The 22,478-nt window shown below is 34.0% G+C and overlaps 1 long non-coding RNA gene across 9 annotated transcripts in view; it reads left to right on the plus strand.

The window, feature by feature from the left end:
- LOC147355129 (uncharacterized) overlaps window positions 1-22,478 on the plus strand; it is a 518,407-nt gene that overhangs the window by 90,458 nt on the left and 405,471 nt on the right. Inside the window, exon 2 of one of the 9 annotated variants that reach the window (XR_015144231.1) lies at window positions 16,278-16,540. The exons of 7 other annotated variants lie outside the window; for them this stretch is intronic. This is a non-coding gene — a long non-coding RNA (uncharacterized LOC147355129). Of the gene's footprint in view, window positions 1-16,277; window positions 16,541-22,478 lie in introns of those variants that run through there. One more of the 9 variants, XR_015144230.1, reaches the window with a different exon arrangement.

Consider the following 22,478-nt stretch of genomic DNA (forward strand, 5'->3'; position numbering starts at 1 on the left):
CTTCACAGTCCAACTCTCACATCCATACATGACCACAGGAAAAACCATAGCCTTGACTAGATGAACCTTTGTTGGCAAAGTAATGTCTCTGCTTTTGAATATGCTATCTCGGTTGGTCATAACATTAAATATTAGAGAAATGCAAATGAAAACTATAGTGAGATATCACCTCACACCTGTCAAAATGGCCGTCATCAAAAAGTCTACCAACAATAAATGCTAGAGAGGGTGTGGAGAAAAGGAAACCTTCCTACATTGTTGGTGGGAATGAAAATTGTTCAGCCTCAGTGGAGAACAGAATGGAAGTTTCTTAAAAAACTAAAAACAGAGCTATTGTATGATCCTGCAATCCTACTCTGGGGCATATATATAGAGAAAACCATACTTTGAAAAGATAAATGACTCCAGTGCTCATTGAAGCACTATAATCAAGACATGGAGGCAACCTAAATGTCCTTTGACAGATGAATGGATAAAGAAGGTGTATATATACAATGGAATATTACTCCATTAAGCCATAAAAGAATGAAATAATGCTTTTGAAGCAACATGGATGGACTTTAGATTATCATACTAAGTGAAGTCAGACAGTGAAAGACAAATATATGGTATCACTTATATGTGGAATCTAAAAAGATGATACAGTGAACTTATTTACATTCACAGAAACAGATTCACAGACATAAAATAAATTTATGGTTATTGAAGGGGAAAAGTGGTAAAGAGAGATAAGTTGGAATATTGGAATTGACATTTCAGTTCAGTTCAGTTGCTCAGTCGTGTCCAACTCTTTGCGACCCCATGAATCACAGCACGCCAGGCCTCCCTGTCCATCACCAACTCCCAGAGTTCACTCAGACTCACGTCCATCGAGTCAGTGATGCCATCCAACCATCTCATCCTCTGTTGTCCCCTTCTCCTCCTGCCCCCAATCCCTCCCAGCATCAGAGTCTTTTCCAATGAGTCAACTCTTCGCATGAGGTGGCCAAAGTACTGGAGTTTCAGCTTTAGCATCATTCCTTCCAAAGAAATCCCAGGGCTGATCTACTTCAGAATGGACTGGTTGGATCTTGCAGTCCAAGGGACTCTCAAGAGTCTTCTCCAACACCACAGTTCAAAAGCATCAATTCTTTGGTGCTCAGCTTTCTTCACAGTCCAACTCTCACATCCATACATGACCACAGGAAAAACCATAGCCTTGTCTAGATGGACCTTTGTTGACAAAGCAAGGTCTCTGCTTTTCAATATGCTATCTACGTTGGTCATAACTTTCTTCCAAGGAGTAAGTGTCTTTTAATTTCATGGCTGCAGTCACCATCTGCAGTGATTTTGGAGCCCAGAAAAATAAAGTCTGACACTGTTTCCACATATACTCAATATAAAATGTATAATCAACAAGGACCTACTGTATAGCACAGGGAACTCTATTCAGCAGTCTCTAATAACCTATATGGGAAAGAAATTTGAAAAAGAATAGATACATGTATATGTATAAGTCAATTTGTGATACACCTGAAATTAATATAACATTGTATATATGTATACTCCAATATAAAACTAAAAATTAAAAAATAATAAAAACTTTATTCTCTGGCTGTAATGAAACTAAACTAGAAATTACAGCAAAAAATTAGCAGGGTAATCTCTAAGCAATTTGAAATTAGATAGTAATTTTTAAGGTCAGTTTCATTCCAATCCTAAAGAAAGGCAATGCCAAAGAACGTTCAAACTGTTGTAAAATTATGATCATTTTACATGCTAGCAAGGTAATGCTCAAAATCCTTCAAGCTAGGTTTCAACAGTACATTGAACCGAGAACTTCCAGATGTAAAAGCTGGATTTAGAAAAGGCAGAGGAACTAGAGATCAAGTTGCTGACATCTGTTGGATCATAGGAAAAGAAAGGGAAATCCAAAAAAAAAATGTTCTCCTTCATTGATTATGTTATGAAATTGGACTGTGTGGATCACAACAAACTGAAAATTCTTATAGTGAGGGAATACCAGACCACCTTACCTGCCTCCTGAGAAACCTGTGTGCAGAACAAGAAGCAACAGTTATAACCAGATGGAGAACAATAGACTGGTTTAAAATTGGGAAAGGACTACATCAAGGCTGTATATTGTCATTCTGCTTATTTAACTTCTATTCAGAGTACATCATGGGAAATGCCAGGCTGGATAACTCACAAGCTGGAATCGAGCTTGCTGGGAGAAATATCAACAATCTCAGATGCGCAGATGATACCACTCTAATGGCAGAAAGCAAACAGAAACTAAAGAGACTCTTGATAAGGGTGAAAGAGGAGAGTGAAAAAGATGAGGTGAAAGAGGAGAGTGAAAAACCTGGCTTAAAATTCAACATTCAAAAAACTAAGATCATGGCATTCAGTCCCATCACTTCATGCCAAATAGAAGGGGAAAAATTGGAAGCAGTAACAGATTTTACATTCTTGGGCTCCAAAATCATTGCAGATTGTGACTGCAGCAACAGAATTAAAAGACTCTTGCTTCTTGGAAGGAAAGCTATGACAAACCTAGATAGCATATTAAAGAACAGAGGCATCACTTTGCCAACATAGGTCTGAATAGTCAAAACTATGGTTTTTCCAGTAGTTATGTATGGATGTGAGATTTGAACCATAAAGAAGGCTGAGCACTGAAGAATTGATGCTTTTGAATTGTGGTGCTGGAGAAGACTCTTGAGAGTCTCTTGAACTGCAAGGAGATCAAACAAGTCAATACTAGAGGAAATCAGGCCTGAACAGTCACTGGAAGAACTGATGCTGAAGCTGAAAGTCCAATACTTTGGCCACCTGATGCGAAGAACTGACTCATGGGAACCCTGATGCTGGGAAAGATTGAGGGTAGGCGAAGAAGGGGACGACAGAATGAGATGGTTGGATGGTATCACTGGCTCAAAGGACATGAATTTGAGCAAACTGGGAAATAGTGAGAGACAAGGAAGCCTAGCATGCTTCATTTCACAGGATCACAGAGTCAGACACGACTTAGTGAGTGAGTAACAAAATAGCCTATTGGTCAAAGATAATCTCAAAAGTAATGAAAACTATGTAGAACTGAATTAAAAAAATTTAATACAGCAAAATCCCTGAATTAGGGCCAGGGAAGTGATTAGAGGGAAATTTATAGCACTAAATATTCATATGTCTAAAGAAGAAATATCTTTAATTTTTACTTCCACCTTTAAAAATGCTAGAAAAAGACCAAAATAAAGTTTAAACAAGAAAAAGAGAGGACATATTAAAATTAGAGAAAAAAAATCAGAAAAACAAAGAAAAATCCATCAAACAAATGTTGTTTTGGGGGAGAAATAGATCTCTAATAAGACTGACAAAAAAAAAAAAGTATAAATTACCATTTAAAGAGTGAAACATGGGTGATCACTACAAAACTTGTGTGCTTTAAAGTTAAGGAATGTTATTAACAACTCTACACACATAAATATGACAACTTAAATACAAGGTATTTCTTCTTGAATGACCAGATTCTACTAAAATTCATCTAGAATGAAGAGATAATTTGAATATTACTTTAATTATAAAGAATTAAATTTATGCTTACCTACCATCACACATCCTCATCACTATTGAGACTTTGTCAGATATTATTTGTTGTGGTAGGTTGTCCTGTGCATTGTTGAGTGTTTTGTAGCATCCTTTTTCCACTAAATAAAATAAAAGCCAGAGGACCTACTAATTGTGACAAACACAAGTGTCTCTAGACATTTCAAATGGTCCTCACTATGTTATCATTACTGTTAAAAACCTTACAGAAAGAAATTCTTCAGGTTAATTCTCTTTCACTATGTTTCATTAGTGAGTTCTACCAAACAGTAAAATAAGGAAGAATACCATTTCTACACAATTTTTCCAGAAAATTAAAGAAGAAAAAACACTTCCTAACTCATTATGAGGCAGGGATTACTGTAATACCAGAGCAAACAAAGACAGTACAAAACAAACACTTTAGACTAATATACCTCATGACTTTAGAAGCAAAAATCCTCAACAAATTAAATAATATTGTATCACTTTATATGTAATGAAAGAAATTTTCAACAATAAATTCTCAGATTCTCCTATATTATGCCATTATTTTTATTTAATTTTTTAATATGCTATAAGCTCATTATGCACTGCTATTATTTGTCCTTTAGATATTCAAAGTGATTAAAATAAATGCATAAGAAAAGCGTATTTTATATTTATCTTTATTTTAATCATTTCTAGAAATCTTTATATTTTTGTGCAGATTCATGTTTTATCTGATGTTTTATTCTTTTGACCTGTGAACTCTTAACAATTCTTATAGTGTAGATTGTTGATTATTAAAGTATCTCATTGTTTGCATGCATGAGTGATTTGTTTGTTTGTTTGTTTTGAGTGGGGGCTTCATTTTGAAAGGTTTTTTTTTTGTTTGTTTGTTATACAAATATGGGTCAACAGTGTTTTATTCTTGTTTTCCCAACACTTTAAAGTCTTCTATCAGTTTTTCTTTTAATGAGAAACTGTTTGTCCCTTATTTTCAAAGATATTTCACTAGGTATAGAAATCTGAGTTGAGTTTTTCTTTCAGCACTTTAAGGATGCTGATTCATTGGCTTGCACTATTACTAATTTAAAAAATCTCATTATTTTCCTGTGATGTGCTGTGTGATTGTGTGTGTTATTGATATTTATCTTTATGTTTTCAGAAAATTTTGAATCTGTGGTTTGATTGCTATCATAATTTGAGGAAAAGCTTTGGCCTTTATCCTTCTGAGCATTTCCTCTGCCACTCTCTTCTTTTTTGAGATTCTCAGTGTCAGTGACTTGGGTTGAATTCATAGTATACATTTCCAACTGTGCCCCCCTGTTCCAGTCCTGTGCCACTGAGAGTGGTTTTTCTAGTATTTCATTATGTCTTTAAGTTTTTTATTTTTATATTTAATAATAATACATGAGGTGCGTAAAGAAGCCTATCAGTAGGAATGAAGTCTCTGAGTCTGTGGCTCTCAGAAATTTGGTCTGTTCATATTAGTCTGCATTGGTCCTTAGGAATTTGTGCAACTGTTCTGCAAAATTCTTTTTGCCCATTTCAGTGGAAATCTTGTCTTTTGCTGTCAGTGCCCATGTCTTTTTGAAGACATCTATATTTTCTTGGATTTCAGGATAGTTGGTTATCTGCAATCTTGGATTTCTTATGAACTCAAGAAAAGTCCTGCTTTTGTAGGTGTTCTTTTCATTGTTACTAGGATGTGAGTAGAACCCTTTCTGGCTTTCTAAATCATAAACAGAAAACCTGTGTATGTGTTTTAAATATTCATTTTTAATAATTTTATGTTTGCTTAATACTAAATGATTTTATGTTACTAAGTAAATACAAGTTTGGAATTATTGTCTAATTTTCAGTATAAAAGATATATCACTATATTTTATTGCCTCTCATTTATTTAAAAAGATTTAAATCTATTTTTCAATTGGAGAAAAATTGCTTTACAATGTTGTGTTGCTTTCTGCCATACAGCAGTGCAAATCTGTCATAAGATCTCTCTTAACCCTCCCTCCCCTCCCACATCCTATGCCTCTAGGGAATCACTGAGCACCAGGCTGGGCTCCCTGTGTTATATAGCAACTTCTCACCAGCTGGCTATTTTACACATGATAATGTATATATGCCAATGCTATTTTCTCCATTTATCCCACTTTCTCCTTCTCCCACTGTAACCACAGTGCGTTCTCTGTAAGTCAGAAAGAAAAAAACAAATATTGCATATTAGCACATATATATGGAATCTAGAAAAACGGTATTGATGAACTTATTTGCAGGGAAGGAATGCCCATCATTTGTACGTACACTTTCATTTGACTGAAAGGGCTTCATCTATATGATATTTTTCTTCCTTTCTTTCTATCCCTCTGTCATCTTTTATCTAATGTAATTTGATCTTTTTTCTCATGGTTTGTCTTTTGATTTTCTGTTATATTCTTAAGTTATTTATTTGTTTATTTTTGGCTATGCTGAGTCTTTGTAGCTGCATGGGCTCTTCTCTAGTTGCAGCGAGTGGAAGTTACTCACTGGTTGCGGTGAGCAGGCTTCTCATTGCAGTGGCTTCTCTTGTGGAACACAGACCCCAGGGCAGGCAGGCTCAGTAGTTGTGGTCCCTGGGCTCTAGAGCACAGGCTTACTAGTTCTGACACATGGGCTTAGTTGTTCCAGGGCATGTGAGATCTTCCTGGGTCAGACATCAAACCTCTGTCTCCTCCATTGGCAGAAAGATTCTTTACCACTGAGCCACTGGGAAAACCCCTGTCTTTTGCTTTTAAAATCAATCTTAAAAATATCTGTCTTTTAAATGGAAGGTTTAACTCAATTATCTTCGTTTTTAATACTCATTTAGTGAAATTTATGTCCACTCATTTATTTCATAATATGTATTTCCCAATATTCTTTAGTTTAAATAACTTTCCTTATTCTTTACTATTTTTAAAGATAACTCTTTCTGTATTTTCAGTGATTATCTTTAATGGTTATCAATACAGTGAATCATTGTTGATTGCAATAGTTATGTTCCAAAATATCACTGGAGACACTAAATTGCCAAGTACTGACCTATTGTTCCCAAGGAAAGTAAAAGATTAGATGCTTGTGAGAATCTGGTCAACTGAAATTCTACTTGCTCTGTGTAGGTTTGCCCTGTTCTTATAAAATAAGCCAGTCTCATCAGTATTGAAAACCTATTCTTCCAGTAACCCTTTTCCTGAATAACATTTAGCAGATATTTAAAAAAAATAATTCTTTCATAGTCTCCTGACCTACACAACATACTTCACCTGCAAGCTTAACATTTTTCACACTGTATTACCTTTTGAAACTTGAAAGCCAGCCAGCCCTAGCCAGGAAGGGTTTAACATTTTCCTGAAGCTGAGTAAGGTGACTGTAAATTTCTGTGGCTTACATCCTTACAACAATGCCGTCTACTTCTCTTTTGTAATCAGTCACCATCTCAACAATCTATAAATTTAGCCACATTTCCATCTTCTCCATAGCCTCATCATACACTCCAGATGTCGCTTCAGCATTTTCCAAAGCAGCTTTATATAGAGATCAGCAAATTTCCTCTTCTTTTCTCTGTGTGTACCATAGTATTGATTCATTAACTTTGAACTCGTGGGCAACAACACTATAACTCATGCCTAAATGAAGCTTACTTAACACAAGTATTATTTTCTGCAAGGCGTAGCATATCCTTTTGTGCTTAGGAACATTAGACAGCATTTCAACACTATCATTGGGGCCTATTTTGAAAGCAAAATCATCAAAAAAAACTTGACAAAAATGAAAAAGTAATAGTACTAAATAGACCATAATAATGACCCTTGTTTGCATTATAAAGGTTGTCTCAAGAAGGCAAAGCATTACTTTGTTTTATCCAGCTGGGAATGTACATGTTGGTTCACTCAATTTATTAGCTTCTCTGATTATGTCTTAGAATTAGCACAAAAATGTCTTCTTGAATATTGATTCTGGGGCTATGAAAACATTTTAGTTGTTAGTTGAATTCACAAATAAAAAGGATCAACTATATATTCTTTTTCAACTTTTTTTGAATTTTTCTCTGAACATTTCTCTTGCATTTGAGTAGTTTCATGTTGCAAGTCTACTTCTACATTGAAATATATCCTCTTGAGTTATAAGCATTTACTTGTCAAAAAATACTGGAAATTTCTTGGCCAATTCAACATAACTTATTCTTCCTTTATTCTCCTTCCATATGTATATGTTAAGAAAATCATTCATATTTGCCTGTAAGTTTGAACATGAACAACATATATGAATGCATATGTCTATTATACATTTTCTAATATTCACATTGTTTTCCTTTCGGTGTCAGGTATCTCACAAAATGATGAACTTGACTTTACTGTGCAAAGCATAATAATGTCAGAGAACCCTAATCGGCATAAAACACCTCAAATCATGTGAATTTCTAAATGTGCTTCATATGACTAAATTTTAAATAAAATAGTCTACATATTATGTTGATATATTAATATTATATATATATATTTATAGGAATTTTCTATTGCATGGGGGTCAGTGCCCCTACCCCCACATTGTTCAAGGATCTTCTCTGTATATACAATTCCAGAAGCCTTTTGGAACTCAAAGTTTAAATTCATTTCTTGTCAGCTTTAGGTAACCAATTTCTAAGTCAAATGCTATCTGAACCTATGAAATAACTGACACACAATATGGAAATGAAGAAAAAAATTAAATAAGAATGTTTCTATGGGCATATTTTAAACAGATAATCTGATTAGTAGCTAACAAATGTTAATAGCCACCAAAATGTTGAAGGAATAGTCTGTTTTATTTTCTTTTTAATCTTTGTCTATTCTGAACACTATAATGCTATTTAATAATGCAGATTATTTCAATCTATAAATCTATTGTTAATGACTTACCAGCTAAATCACAGAAGGTATTCCTGTTTTTGCAATTGACTATATTTCCAAGTTGTTTTCTATAATGAACTGCTGAGGGTTAATGAAGATTAAATGACTTACTATTAAAAAAAGCCAATATACAGATGCTAGTATATGATCTGTAATTCAAAAACATTCACATCTTATCTCAGGTTTTTAATAGTAGCTCTAAGCATTCTTTCAACAGATACAGTATTTAGAAAGCTTATCTGATTTTTAAAATATTTTCTTAGTATACAATGGATGTTATACAAGCCACGTAACAGATATAAAATTCTTTAAATAAATTTAAAATATAATGATTTTTAAAAATGAAAATTCTGTGGAATTATCATATATTATGAATTTCAGTAAATTCAGATTTCTTTGGTTTTCAGTATCTGTTTCACACAAAAATATTGACTTCCTGGGAATTCGTATTTGATACTGGTATATGAACTAAATTATATTTGATGTTATTGGCAAATGCTATATTCACTATGGTTTTAGAAAAGGCAGAGGAACCAGAGATCAAATTGCCAACATCTGCTAAATCGTCAAAAATGCAAGAGAATTCCAGAAAAACATTTATTTCTGCTTTATTGACTATGCCAAGCCTTTGACTGTGTGGATCACAGTAAACTGTGGAAAATTCTGAAAGAGATGGGAATACCAGATAACCTTACCTGCCTCTTGAGAAATCTGTATGCAGGTCAGGAAGCAACTGTTAGAACTGGACATGGAACAACAGACTGGTTCCAAATAGGAAAAGGAGTACGTCAAGTCTGTATATTGTCACCCTGCTTATTTAACTTATATGCAGAGTACATCATGAGAAACGCTGGGCTTGGATGATGGAATCAAGATTGCTGGGAGAAATACCAATAACCTCAGATATGCAGATGACACCACCCTTATGGCAGAAAGTGAAGAACTAAAAAGCCTCTTGATGAAAGTGAAAGAGGAGAGTGAAAAAGTTGGCCTAAAACTCAACATTCAGAAAACAAAGATCATGGTATCCGGTCCCATCCCTTCATGGCAAATAGATGGAGAAACAGTGGAAACAGTGGCTGACTTTATTTTCTTGGATTCCAAAATCACTGCAGATGATGACTGCAGCCATGAAATTAAAAGACGCTTACTTCTTGGAAGGAAAGTTATGACCAACCTAGATAGCATATTCAAAAGCAGAGATGTTACTTTGCCAACATAGGTCCCTCTAGTCAAGGCTATGGTTTTTCTAGTAGTCATGTATGGATGTGAAAGTTGGACTATAAAGAAAGCTGAGTGCTGACGAATTGATGCTTCTGAACTGTGGTGTTGGAGAAGACTCTTGAGAGCCCCTTGGACAGCAAGGAGATCCGACCAGTCCATCCTAAAGGAGATCAGTCCTGGGTGTTCATTGGAAGGACTTATGTTGAAGCTGAAATGCCAATACTTTGGCCACCTAATGTGAAGAGCTGACTCATTTGAAAAGACCCTGATGCTGGGAAAGATTGAAGGCAGGAGAAGAAGGGGATGACAGAGGATGAGATGGTTGGATGGCATAACTGACTCAATGGACATGAGTTTGAGTAAACTCTAGGAGTTGGTGATGCACAGGGAGGCCTGGCGTGCTGCCGTCCATGGGGTTGCAAAGAGTCACACATGACTGAGCAACTGAACTGAATTGAATATTCAGTATATCTACAGGTGTTTAGAAAACAGCCAACTAATGCTAAAGATGAAAAAGAAAGAAAAATGAGAGAGGGATAACAGAGACTTAAACAACAACTGAATTAAATCAGAAATTGTTAGATTGCTATTTAATGGTTATGAGTACTTATGTTCTGTATTGCACAATTATTGAAAGTTTTTAATTTTCCAAGTGAAAATTATTCTTTGTTTTTTGACACTCATTTTCTCTTCCTGGAAAATGCTTCCTCTTTTATTTTTAAATTAAATTTGAAAAGCAAACCATAAAATAAAGTCAGAATACTATGGATAAAATAACAAGATTTTTCAACATTTTGTTGATATTCTTTTTATATATATCTTATATAATTTTAAATATATACAAACTTCAAGTTGTCAAATTGTCTAATACAGAATAGTTGTATAATTTGAAATATAAATCAAATTATATGTATTTCAAATTGTATACTTAAAAGATATATAAAATGATTAGGTATACATAAATATGTTTCAAATTATGTTTTCTACATTTTCTTTCTTTCAATATACTTAGCAGATAGGGCCATTCCAAATTACTATTTCACAAACTAAGATGATTCTCAGTAGGGAAGCCTTACCTCATGTTGTTTTCATCAAAGGGAGCTTGGTCTATATTTGCCTGTCTGAATATTGCCATTAGATTACTAATTTACACATTCAGGAAAAGGTCAGGAGTACTTCAAATTTTTGATGACTTGATATGAACCTGAAAGAGGAATGTTAATAACTGTTGAAATATATCCACAATAGCTCAATATTAGGATAGTTTAAAATTATATATTCTAAGATAAAAAAATTTAACTTCATATTGTAGAAGTCTTTTATATATTGGGATTTGGGGGATTAGTATTCTTTATTCAAGACAGCTAAATATAATTTATGTTAAGACTACATATGTAAGGGAAAATTACCAAAAGTGTACATATTAAAAGAGTAATCAGGTAAGATGATATTCAACATAATAAATGTATTGATAAAGTAATGCAGTTTGTAGTGTTCTTAAAAACATAAATTATTGAATTATTTAAGTAACAGTTCAATGTAAAATTATGTTAACTAAAACACAAATTATTGAAAACATTTTAAAAGCCATTATCATTGATAATATATATACTGTAATATTCAAATATCATTTTGTTTTTGTTCACTTAATAATTTTCTGTGATCCGTTCTTGGATCATCTTAGTCTTAGTAATATAAATTAATGTATTGTTTTATCAGATTGTGAAATAGAAGCATATTTTTAGGCATTGCCTACATATGTACCTATTTTTCTTATGCCACACTGTGCAGTGATATATATTTTCTTAATTTTGTAATTTATTTAAAAAATAAATAGAATCAGGATATAATTACTTTTTATTATTTAGTACATTGAAATTTGCTAGGTGGTATATATATCTAAAAATCAAAAGTTCTAAAGTATGTACATTAAATCTAGAAGCCTAACATCAGAGAAATCTAAGAATATTATTTTATATCTTGTAAAACAAATTTCAAAGAGAAAATTTTAGGTTCATTGAGATTTTTTAAAATATTATAATTTTGGTAAAAATATTATGCAAAATATTTAATATATTTCATATATTTATTTAAATATATAAATATTTATATAAAATATAAATTTTATAAAAATATTATGATTTTTAAAAATATTATAATTTTTAAAATAATATATTTCCAGCAAAAACATTATATTTTCTGAAGTTTTTCACTTATAAAAACCATAGAATGTATTTTTATGACATCTGATATAAAGGAAAAAAAATGCTATTTCGATCTAAATGGGTTAACAAGCAAATTGTTTGTATTGGTCCAGTAATATAGTAGGATATACTGCATTTTTTTGAGTGTATTTGATAACATGGAGTTAGCATTTTGTGACTGACTGATAATTAGGAGCTAAGTGCAAAGTTATGAATAAAGAAAAAATAGAACACAAATCAAAATTAGATGCAGAACTGGAATGATATTGAAAAAATGATACTGAGATGGAACTGCAGAAAATACTATGAAAGATCATCCATTCATTTCTTTGAATGATAAGAGTAATTGCTGGTCTGTTTTGGCGACTGAAGTGAAAAATCAGACCCAGATGGAGATGCACACCATTGAAGTTACCTACCCCTATTATTTTACCAGGTGTAGGAAATATATGAGAAATACAGTATTTGTTCATGAGAAATCCTTTTCCCTAAAATGGTAAGGATGTATCTTTTTTCATTTTCTTGCTTGAATGTTGTCTTCCTCAAAGAATTTAAATTTTTAGAAAATTTTCAACATAGGTGTTTCTCATACTGTCCAGTGGATTCCGAGATGCAATATTTCATGCAAACTTAGGTTCCTTCATCAGGCAGCACATGTCACTAATTGCCGAGTGTGTCATCAGAGCATATTTGTATATCTCCACATAAACAACTCATTGCAACCTGAAAGATTATTCTGAGAACTTGTTGCAATATGATCATCTATCACTTTAAAACAATATATAGAAGATGATTAATAAATGAGTTGAAAATCAGCAAAAATTTTGAAAACGAAGAGGGAAAAATATGTTAGAACAATTGTATTATCACTTACAAAAATGTTTCTGCATCTGTAAAGCAAGCAATTACTTTGCCATCTAATTTCCAAATGACTTAACATTTGTTTTCCAACTGTCCCTTGAAAGAATCTGGCAGGCTATAGTGGTAGTGAAATTGAATCTCTACATGAAGAGTTTTCCTTTATAATTCTCTTCATTATTTTCTCTGTAGTTCTGTGCACACCTTCAGATCTGAACTTACAGTTGCTTTTTTGTCTTTTCCTTCCTAAAAAGTCTGCTCTCTGTAACTCCCAATCATTGATTAATGATTCTCCTATATCTTCCATATTTTCTCTAAACATTTTCTCAAATGTCCTTGCTTCAATTTGTTTCTGACTGTAAACCTTGACTTCATTCTCTTTTCTTCTAATTCTCTGTTTTTGTTTTTTTTTTCTGGGGGAAGGGGTCTTCCGCTAAAAACATTAATTCTCCAGATGTCACATATTTAATGTATTTAAATTATAATCTTATTTTAATAATTATAAATATTATAAAATATTTAAACATATTATAATATTTAAATAATATAATAAAATATAATATTTAAATCCAAGGTAATATTTCCTTATATTTCAATGTAAGATTGTCTCTGTATCTGCTTTTTAAGTTTTTTCTTTTTAATATATTTGTTTTGATGACATAATTATTCTCTTTACTAAAAATGTCTATTTTGAAGTAAAACATTTTACTTTCTTAATATTGACTTCTTAAGGTACACTGTGAGACTAAAGAAGATAAGCATGGTATCTACATGTTAATAGTTGCCACTTTGTATGTGTTTTGTTTTAGTTTTTAAAGTTATTACAAAATAACGGCTGCATTTTCCTGTGCTGCACAATGTATCCTTGTTGCTTATTTATTTTATACATAGTTTGTGTCTCTTAATCCCCTACCCCTATCTCATCCATCCCTTATTTCCTTCTCCACTGGTAACCAGTAGTTTGTTCTTTACCTATGAGTCTTACCACATTTTCTTTATACCTTCATCTGTTGATGAAAGCAACTTGAGTTACTTCCATATCTTCACTGCTGTAAATTATGTTGCTATGAAAATTGAGGTTTGTGTATCTTTTCAAGTTAGTGTTTTTATTTTCTTCAGATATATACCCAGTAGTGGGTTTGCTGGATAATACGATAACTCAATTTTTCATTCTTTGAGGAACCTCCATAGTTTCTTCTATGGTAGCTGCACCAATTTACAGTCCTATCTATATTCTACTAGAGTTCCCTTTTCTCTACATTCCTTCCAATATTTGTTATTTATGTGTGTGCATGTGTACTCAGACGTGTCCAACACTTTGCTACCCTATATGCTGTAGCTCACCAGGCTCCTCTGTCCACAGACTTCTCTGGGCAAAGTTACTGGAGTGAGTTGCCATATCCTTCTCCAGGAGATCTTTGTGACTCAGGGATTGAACCAAGTCTCTTGCATCTTCTGCATTGGTAGGTGGGTTCTTTACCAGCTGAGCCACTGGGGAAGCCCTTGCTATTTATAGACATTTTAATAATAGCCAATTTGGTGGTTGTGAGATAATATCTCATTGTGGTTTTGAGTTGTACATCTCTGATGATTAGAAGTTTTGTGCATTTTTTTCTGGAAATTATTGGTCCTCTGTATATCTTCTTTGGAAAAATGTCTGTTCAGATCTTCTGCCCATTTTTTAATTGGATGAGATAGGGGTAGGGGATTATCTTTGTTTTTACGATATTGAGCTGTATGAGCTATTTATTTTGGATTTTAACCCCTTAGCATATCAGTTGCCAAGTGTATTCTCCTGTTCAGTGGGTTGTTTTTTTCATTTTGTTGTTTTATTTGCTGATTGTTTCCTTTGATGTGCAAAAATTTTTAACTTTGATTAGGTCTCATGTGTTTAGTTTTGCTTTTATTTCTTTTGCCTTAAGGGACAGATCAAAAAAAAAATCATTGCCACAATTAATGTCAAAGCATGTTCTGCTTATGTTCTCTTCTAAGAGTTTATTTATTTTACTCTCACATTTTAGTCTTTTTAATCTATTCTGAGTTTATCTTTGGTGTGAAGAAATGTTCTAATCTCATTGTTTTACATGTAGCTGATGGGATTTTCCAGCATCACTTTGTGAAGAGACTGTTTTCACTGTCTGTTCTTGCCTCCTTTATTATAGATTAATTGTCCGAAAATGTGTGAGTTTATTTCCAGGCTCTCTATTCTGTTCCATTAATCTACATGTCTTTTTTTTGTGTGTGCCAGTACCATGCTATTTTAATTACTATAGCTTTGTAGCATAGTCTGAAGTCAGAGAGCATGATACTCCAGCTTTGTTTTTTTTTTAAAGATTGCTTTGAACATTTGGGGTCTTTTGTGGTTCCATATAAATTTGAGGATTATTTTCTCTAGTTCTGTGAAAAAATGTCATGTGTATTTGGTAGAGATTGCATTAAATCTGTAGATTTTTGTGGATAATATGGTCATTTTAACAATATTAATTCTTCCAGTTAAAGAACACAAAAATCTCTTTTCATTTCTTGATATAATTTTCAAATTCCTTCCTCAATATTTTATAGTGTTCAGAGAACATGTCTGATTTAAAATAGTTTTTAAATCCTTTTCTTCATTGCATTTAAAAAATTATTTTAAAATATTATTTATTTTTGGCTATTGTAGATCTTTGTTGCTACTCAGGCTTTGCTCTAGTTACTGCAAATAGGGTCTAATCCAGTTGTGGTGTGTGGGCTTCTCATTACAATGGCTTCTCTTGTTATTGAGCATGGGCTATAGGGTGTACAAGCTTTAATAGTTGCAGCTCCTGGGCTCTAGAGCACAGGCTGAATAGCGTATGGTGCTCCAGGTTTAATTGCTTCATGGCATGTGGGATCTTTCCGAATCAGGGACCAAACCCATGTTTCCTGCAATGGCAAGCAGATTTTTTACCACTGAGCCACCAGGGAAGCCTTCCATTGTATTTTATAATTGAACTAACTTACTTCTTCGTCAGGGCTTCCCTGGTGGCTCAGTGTGTAAAAACTCCCCTGGTAAAGCAGGAGACACAGGAGACTTGGGTTCAATTTCTGGATCAGAAAGATTCTCTGGAGTAGGAAATAGCAACTTGCTCCAGTATTCTTACCTGGGAAATTCCATGAACAGAGGAGCCTGGTGGGTTAAAACCTGGTGGGTAAAAGTGGGACACAACTGAGCAACTATGCATGTACTTCTTGGCCAAAACAGTCTAGCATTTTGATGCAACTACAGTGTTAACGTTTGAAAGTTTTTTCGATTTTCAGGGTAGAAAATCTATCTTTTTTAGATTTAAAACAACTATGGACAGGTGTTTATGGCTTATAGGTTGAAAAGCTCATCTCTACCAGTTAATTAGCATTTTAATTTTTGCCTAAAATTAAAAGCTATAAATATATTTAGGTACAGTGGGTGACTTGACTGAACTATATTATATATTCTAAATGGTAATTATCATAAATGATAATTCAGGCAAATAAAGTGTTGAATGTTTTTTATTAGTGTCAACATATTTCACAGGTATTTTTCCTACTTCAGGCTTCTTTGATGATTGCTGCTGCTGTGTCGCTTCAGTCGTGTTGGACTCTGTGCGACCCCATAGATGGCAGCCCACCAGGCTCCCCCGTCCCTGGGATTCTCCAGGCAAGAACACTGGAGTGGGTTGCCATTTCCTTCTCCAATGCATGAAAGTGAAAAAAATAAAGTGAAGTTGCTCAGTCGTGTCCGACTCCTAGCGACAGTGTATAATAAAAGTAAATTTTTACATTGAGCAGGTAAAACATTTGAAAACTGTTCTTACTATTTGTCCGTCTTTTCTACTATTAGCATGATTTAACAAATGCCAGGTAGCCTGTCTCCTAGTTATCTAGCTTTTGATTTCTCCGATTCAAAACAATTTCATATGCCTTAAAAGTTAAATACAAAAAAACAGTCAAGCCATATAAAGATGTGATATTGAGAATAACAATATATAATAATGGAGGATAACTTAGTTTTTGAAACACTACCTTAAACATGACATATTTAAATCTAATTTCAACTTACTTATGCTTCAAGAGCTTTCACAACTACTAAAGGTAACATGTAAAGCAAATGGATTTACTAATTAAAACATGGAAAGATTGACTGTAAGTTACAAAGACAACACAACAGACAAAGATAATGGTCATTTGATTATAAATGACTTCCCCCAGTACAAATGAACTTTAATGTAGATCAAATGTTTACAAGTTAATACAATTTTATAAAATATATACTTCTAATGATAAAACATGCATAATACAATGAAATGATATTATTTAACTTGTCAAAATTTCCTTAATAGCTTTTCTACACCTTCTGATTACTATCAGACAATCTCAGTGTTAGAAGAATAAATGGAATTTATCATCCAAAAAAGAAAATTTTAGCATTTGATTTCATTAGGTGGAAAACTGTAATTTTTAACATGTTATTAATTGCAAAACTTATTTCTTATTCTAAGCAAATGCTTAGTGGGATGACTCTGGATATTCTATTAATGATTATTTGAGTTAGAGACTTAGGGAGGTAGCCTAGAAGAAATGTTTATTCAGACAACACTAAATGAGAGAGACTTTAAAAACTGTAAACTTTTTATAGCCTCAAAACAATGAAACTGCTGCTACTGCTGCTAAGTCGCTTCAGTCGTGCCCAACTCTGTGCAACCCTATAGACAGCAGTGCATCAGGCTTCACCGTCCCTGGGATTCTCCAGGCAAGGACACAGGAGCGGGTTGCCATTTCCTTCTCCAATGCATGAAAGTAAAGAGTGAAAGTGTCTTTTCACAGCCTTTGTTTTAAAGTCTATTTAATATGAATATTGCTACTCCTCCTTTCTTTTGGTCTCTATTTGCATGGAAAATCTTCTTCCAGCCCTTCACTTTCAGTCTGTATGTGTCCCCTGTTTTGAGATGGGTCTCTTGTAGACAACAAAAGACCTATATATAGAAAACTATAAAACACTGGTGAAAGAAATCAAAGAGGACACTAATAGATGGAGAAATATACCATGTTCATGGATTGGAAGAATCAATATAGTGAAAATGAGTATACTACCCAAAGCAATTTATAGATTCAATGCAATCCCTATCAAGCTACCAACGGTATTCTTCACAGAGCTAGAACAAATAATTTCACAATTTGTATGGAAATACAAAAAACCTCAAATAGCCAAAGCAATCTTGAGAAAGAAGAATGGAACTGGAGGAATCAACCTACCTGACTTCAGGCTCTACTACAAAGCCACAGTCATCAAGACAGTATGGTACTGGCACAAAGACAGAAATATAGATCAATGGAACAAAATAGAAAGCCCAGAGATAAATCCACGCACATATGGACACCTTATCTTTGACAAAGGAGGCAAGAATATACAATGGATTAAAGACAATCTCTTTAACAAGTGGTGCTGGAAATCTGGTCAACCACTTGTAAAAGAATGAAACTAGAACACTTTCTAACACCATACACAAAAATAAACTCAAAATGGATTAAAGACCTAAACATAAGACCAGAAACTATAAAACTCCTAGAGGAGAACATAGGCAAAACACTCTCCGACATACATCACAGCAGGATCCTCTATGACCCACCTCCCAGAATACTGGAAATAAAAGCAAAAATAAACAAATGGGACCTAATTAAACTTAAAAGCTTCTGCACAACAAAGGAAACTATTAGCAAGGTGAAAAGACAGCCTTCAGAATGGGAGAAAATAATAGCAAATGAAGCAACTGACAAACAAGTAATCTCAAAAATATACAAGCAACTCCTACAGCTCAATTCCAGAAAAATAAATGACCCAATCAAAAAATGGGCCAAAGAACTAAATAGACATTTCTCCAAAGAAGACATACAGATGGCTAACAAACACATGAAAAGATGCTCAACATCACTCATTATCAGAGAAATGCAAATCAAAACCACTATGAGGTACCATTTCACGCCAGTCAGAATGGCTGCGATCCAAAAGTCTACAAGCAATAAATGCTGGAGAGGGTGTGGAGAAAAGGGAACCCTCTTACACTGTTGGTGGGAATGCAAACTAGTACAGCCACTATGGAGAACAGTGTGGAGATTCCTTAAAAAACTGGAAATAGAACTGCCATATGACCCAGCAATCCCACTGCTGGGCATACACACCGAGGAAACCAGAATTGAAAGAGACACATGTACCCCAATGTTCATCGCAGCACTTTTTATAATAGCCAGGACATGGAAGCAACCTAGATGTCCATCAGCGGATGAATGGATAAGAAAGCTATAGTACATATACACAATGGAGTATTGTGTATATGTACCATATACATATTACTCATATTACCATATACATTATTACTCAGTCATTAAAAAGAATACATTTGAATCAGTTCTAATGAGGTGGATGAAACTGGAGCCTATTATACAGAGTGAAGTAAGCCAGAAAGAAAAACACCAATACAGTATACTAATGCATATATATGGAATTTAGAATGATGGTAATGATAACCCTGTATACAAGACAGCAAAAGAGACACTGATGTACAGAACAGTCTATTGGACTCTGTGGGAGAGGGATAGGGTGGGATGATTTGGGAGAATGGCATTGAAACATGTATAATATCATATATGAAACGAGTCGCCAGTCTAGGTTCGATGCACGATACTGGGTGCTTGGGGCTGGTGCACTGGGACAACCCAGAGGGATGGTATGGGGAGGAAGGAGGGAGGAGGGTTCAGGATGGGGAACACGTGTATACCTGTGGTGGATTCATGTTGATATATGGCAAAACCAATACAATATTGTAAAGTTAAAAAATAAATTAAAAAAAAAAAGAGTGAAAGTGAAGTCGCTCAGTCGTGTCTGACTCTTAGCGACCTCATGGACTGCAGCCTACCAGGCTCCTCTGTCCATGGGATTTTCCAGGCAAGAATACTGGAGTGGGGTGCCATTGCCTTCTCCGAATATTAAGAGAAAAATAGAAAAAAAATGTGTAATATCCCCAGTCTCCATATATCTCCAAGAACGGCTCTGGAACTGAATCCTGAATCAGTTTGCTTCATTTTCAGTGTTCTTATTTCAAATGAATTTGGAGCCCCACATAATATTTCCAAAGCTGCAGAGCAGAAAAGAGGTGATCAACAGACTTGGATGGTTCTCCCAATTATAGAATTAAGTCAGGATGTCAGATAAACAACAAATAGTCACACAGAAAGAGTTGCATATTTAAACATTTTGACATTTGTAATAGTCTGTTTCTATGGTATTTTATGTTTTCTAAAATACCATAAAGTAGTCTGTGGTATTTTAGAAAATTTACAGAAAAAAAAAACACTTTTCATAGTATCAGACTTATGGTCAAGTTATATTCCTGACTCAATTTGCAGTTGGTCAAGTCAAATAATATATAAAACAATTCACTGTAAATTGAGGCATTGAAAAATGGAAATAAATATCTTTATTTCTATTTCACATCAAGTGAGAGTTACTGACTGCCTTATCTCAAAAAATCACATGGAAAGCATGTTCATCCTATGAAAGAATTTCTAGTAATATTAACTGCAATGACTTTTAAGGATAAATACATACGAATAAACAGAGAAGTTGCACCACCAAATTCTGAAAGGTTAAGCATAATTTCATGATTTTTTAAATAAAATTAAGCATGAAATAAGATCAGTGTAAGAGCAGCAGATTGCTGAAAAATGATACTAAAGCATTTAGATAACAATATATGAACAAAATTTTAAAGATAAGAAAAAAGGAGCAAACTGATAATTTTCCTTCATGTCCTATTATTGGTCCTTTAATGGACAAAAATGTTTTCTAGTTAATATTTCATTTACCTTGGGGACAAGTACATAATGCAGTCACCGATTTGCTTAGATTCTGAAATATCATTCATTTATGTACACATTTTCTCTATTCAAATTTACTGTTCTTATCACTTGTCAATTTGCATATATTAAATCATCATGCATAATTTACCATATTTTGAATATTTTATTAATGAATGTCCTTTTCTAAGATTTTTATGTGCTCTTAAATTTTAAACACTCAAACATTTAAAAACTTAAGACTCAACAATTTAGTTCTTAAATGTTACTTTTAAGAAGTGAAATAGTGCAGATATTAACTGCATGATGTTTCTCTGACTATTGGGAAGGACAGTGGGTAGTTATGATAAACTCTTTTGTTAACAAATGGAACTTTCAAAATAATAAATATTATTTTCAAACTTTGTCACTCTATATCAAGAGTTGACTCATTGGAAAAGACTCTGATGCTGGGAGGGATTGGGGGCAGGAGGAGAAGAGGACGATGGAAGATAGATGGCTGGATGGCATCACTGACTTGATGGGCATGAGTCTGGGTGAACTCCGGGAGTTGGTGATGGACAGGGAGGCCTGGCGTGTTGTGATTCATGGGGTTGCAAAGAGTTGGACACGACTGAGCAACTGAACTGAACTGAACTGAACTTCTACCTTGCTATTAATAATACTTTAGTTGTTCTTTTCCAGTAAATGATGACTATTTTACCTCATGATTTTTTATCAAGGATGATGCTATTTAGAAGCTGATACTTTGCGACAGGGCTTCGCTTGTGGCTTAGCTGGTAAAGAATCCACCTGCAATGCAGGAGACCCCAGTTCAATTCCTGGGTTGGGAAGATGCCCTGGAGAAGGGAAAGGCTACCCACTTTAGTATTCTGGCCTGGAGAATTCTGTGGACTGTGTAGTCTATGGGGTCACAAAGAGTCAGACACGAGTTTCAGTTTCACTTTCACACAGAATAAAGTTAACTGATTTCGACAGTTTTATATTTTATTGGATATATTTCCAGCATTTCAATCTTATTTAATTTTATACACATTGAAAAATAAAATTTCCAACTCATATTCCTAGGCAAATAAATGGAAAGTTGTTGTATGAAAAAGATGTCCATCAACAGGCTTATCTTTATGAGAGTGAATTGTAATTGGAAAGAAAAAAAATGTGTAGGTTGTACTGAGTAGTTTTACTTCAATAGTTAACTAATACTTTGATAGTTCTATTAAAAAAAATTTCTGATACTTGTTAAACCCTTAAGAAGGACTTTTATTCAGGACTATCATGATAGGTGTCAAGATTATTGTATTAGGGAAGAGAGATCAAGTTCAGTCCTGACTATAGCCAAGGAACAGAGTTGAGGAGGGGGGGGTCGGTGGATGGAAAATCACCAGACTTTATTTTTGGGGGGGCTCCAAAATCACTGCAGATGGTGACTGCAGCCATGAAATTAAAAGACGTTTGCTCCTTGGAAGAAGTTATGACCAACCTAGACAGCATATTAAAAAGCAGAGACATTGCTTTGCCAACAAAGGTCCATCTAGTCAAAGCTATGGTTTTTCCAGTAGTCATATATGGATCTGAGAGTTGGACTGTGAAGAAAGCTGAACACTGAAGAATTGATGCTTTTGAACTGTGGTGTTGGACAAGACTCTTGAGAGTCCCTTGGACTGCAAGGAGACCCAATCAGTCCATCCTAAAAGAAATCAATCCTGAATACTCATTGGAAGAACTGATGCAGAAGCCTAAACTCCAATACTTTGGCCACCTGATGTCAAGAACTGACTCATTTGAAAAGACCCTGTTGCTAGGAAAGATTGAAGGTTGGAGCAGAAGGGGACAACAGAGGATGAGATGATTGGATGGCATCACTGACTCAATGGACATGAGTTTG

The sequence above is a fragment of the Bos grunniens genome, chromosome 17, assembly GCF_055505025.1.
Source record: "Bos grunniens cultivar Pamir isolate PY7600 chromosome 17, Bosgru_T2T1.0, whole genome shotgun sequence".
In the NCBI taxonomy this organism is placed as follows: domain Eukaryota; kingdom Metazoa; phylum Chordata; class Mammalia; order Artiodactyla; family Bovidae; genus Bos; species Bos grunniens.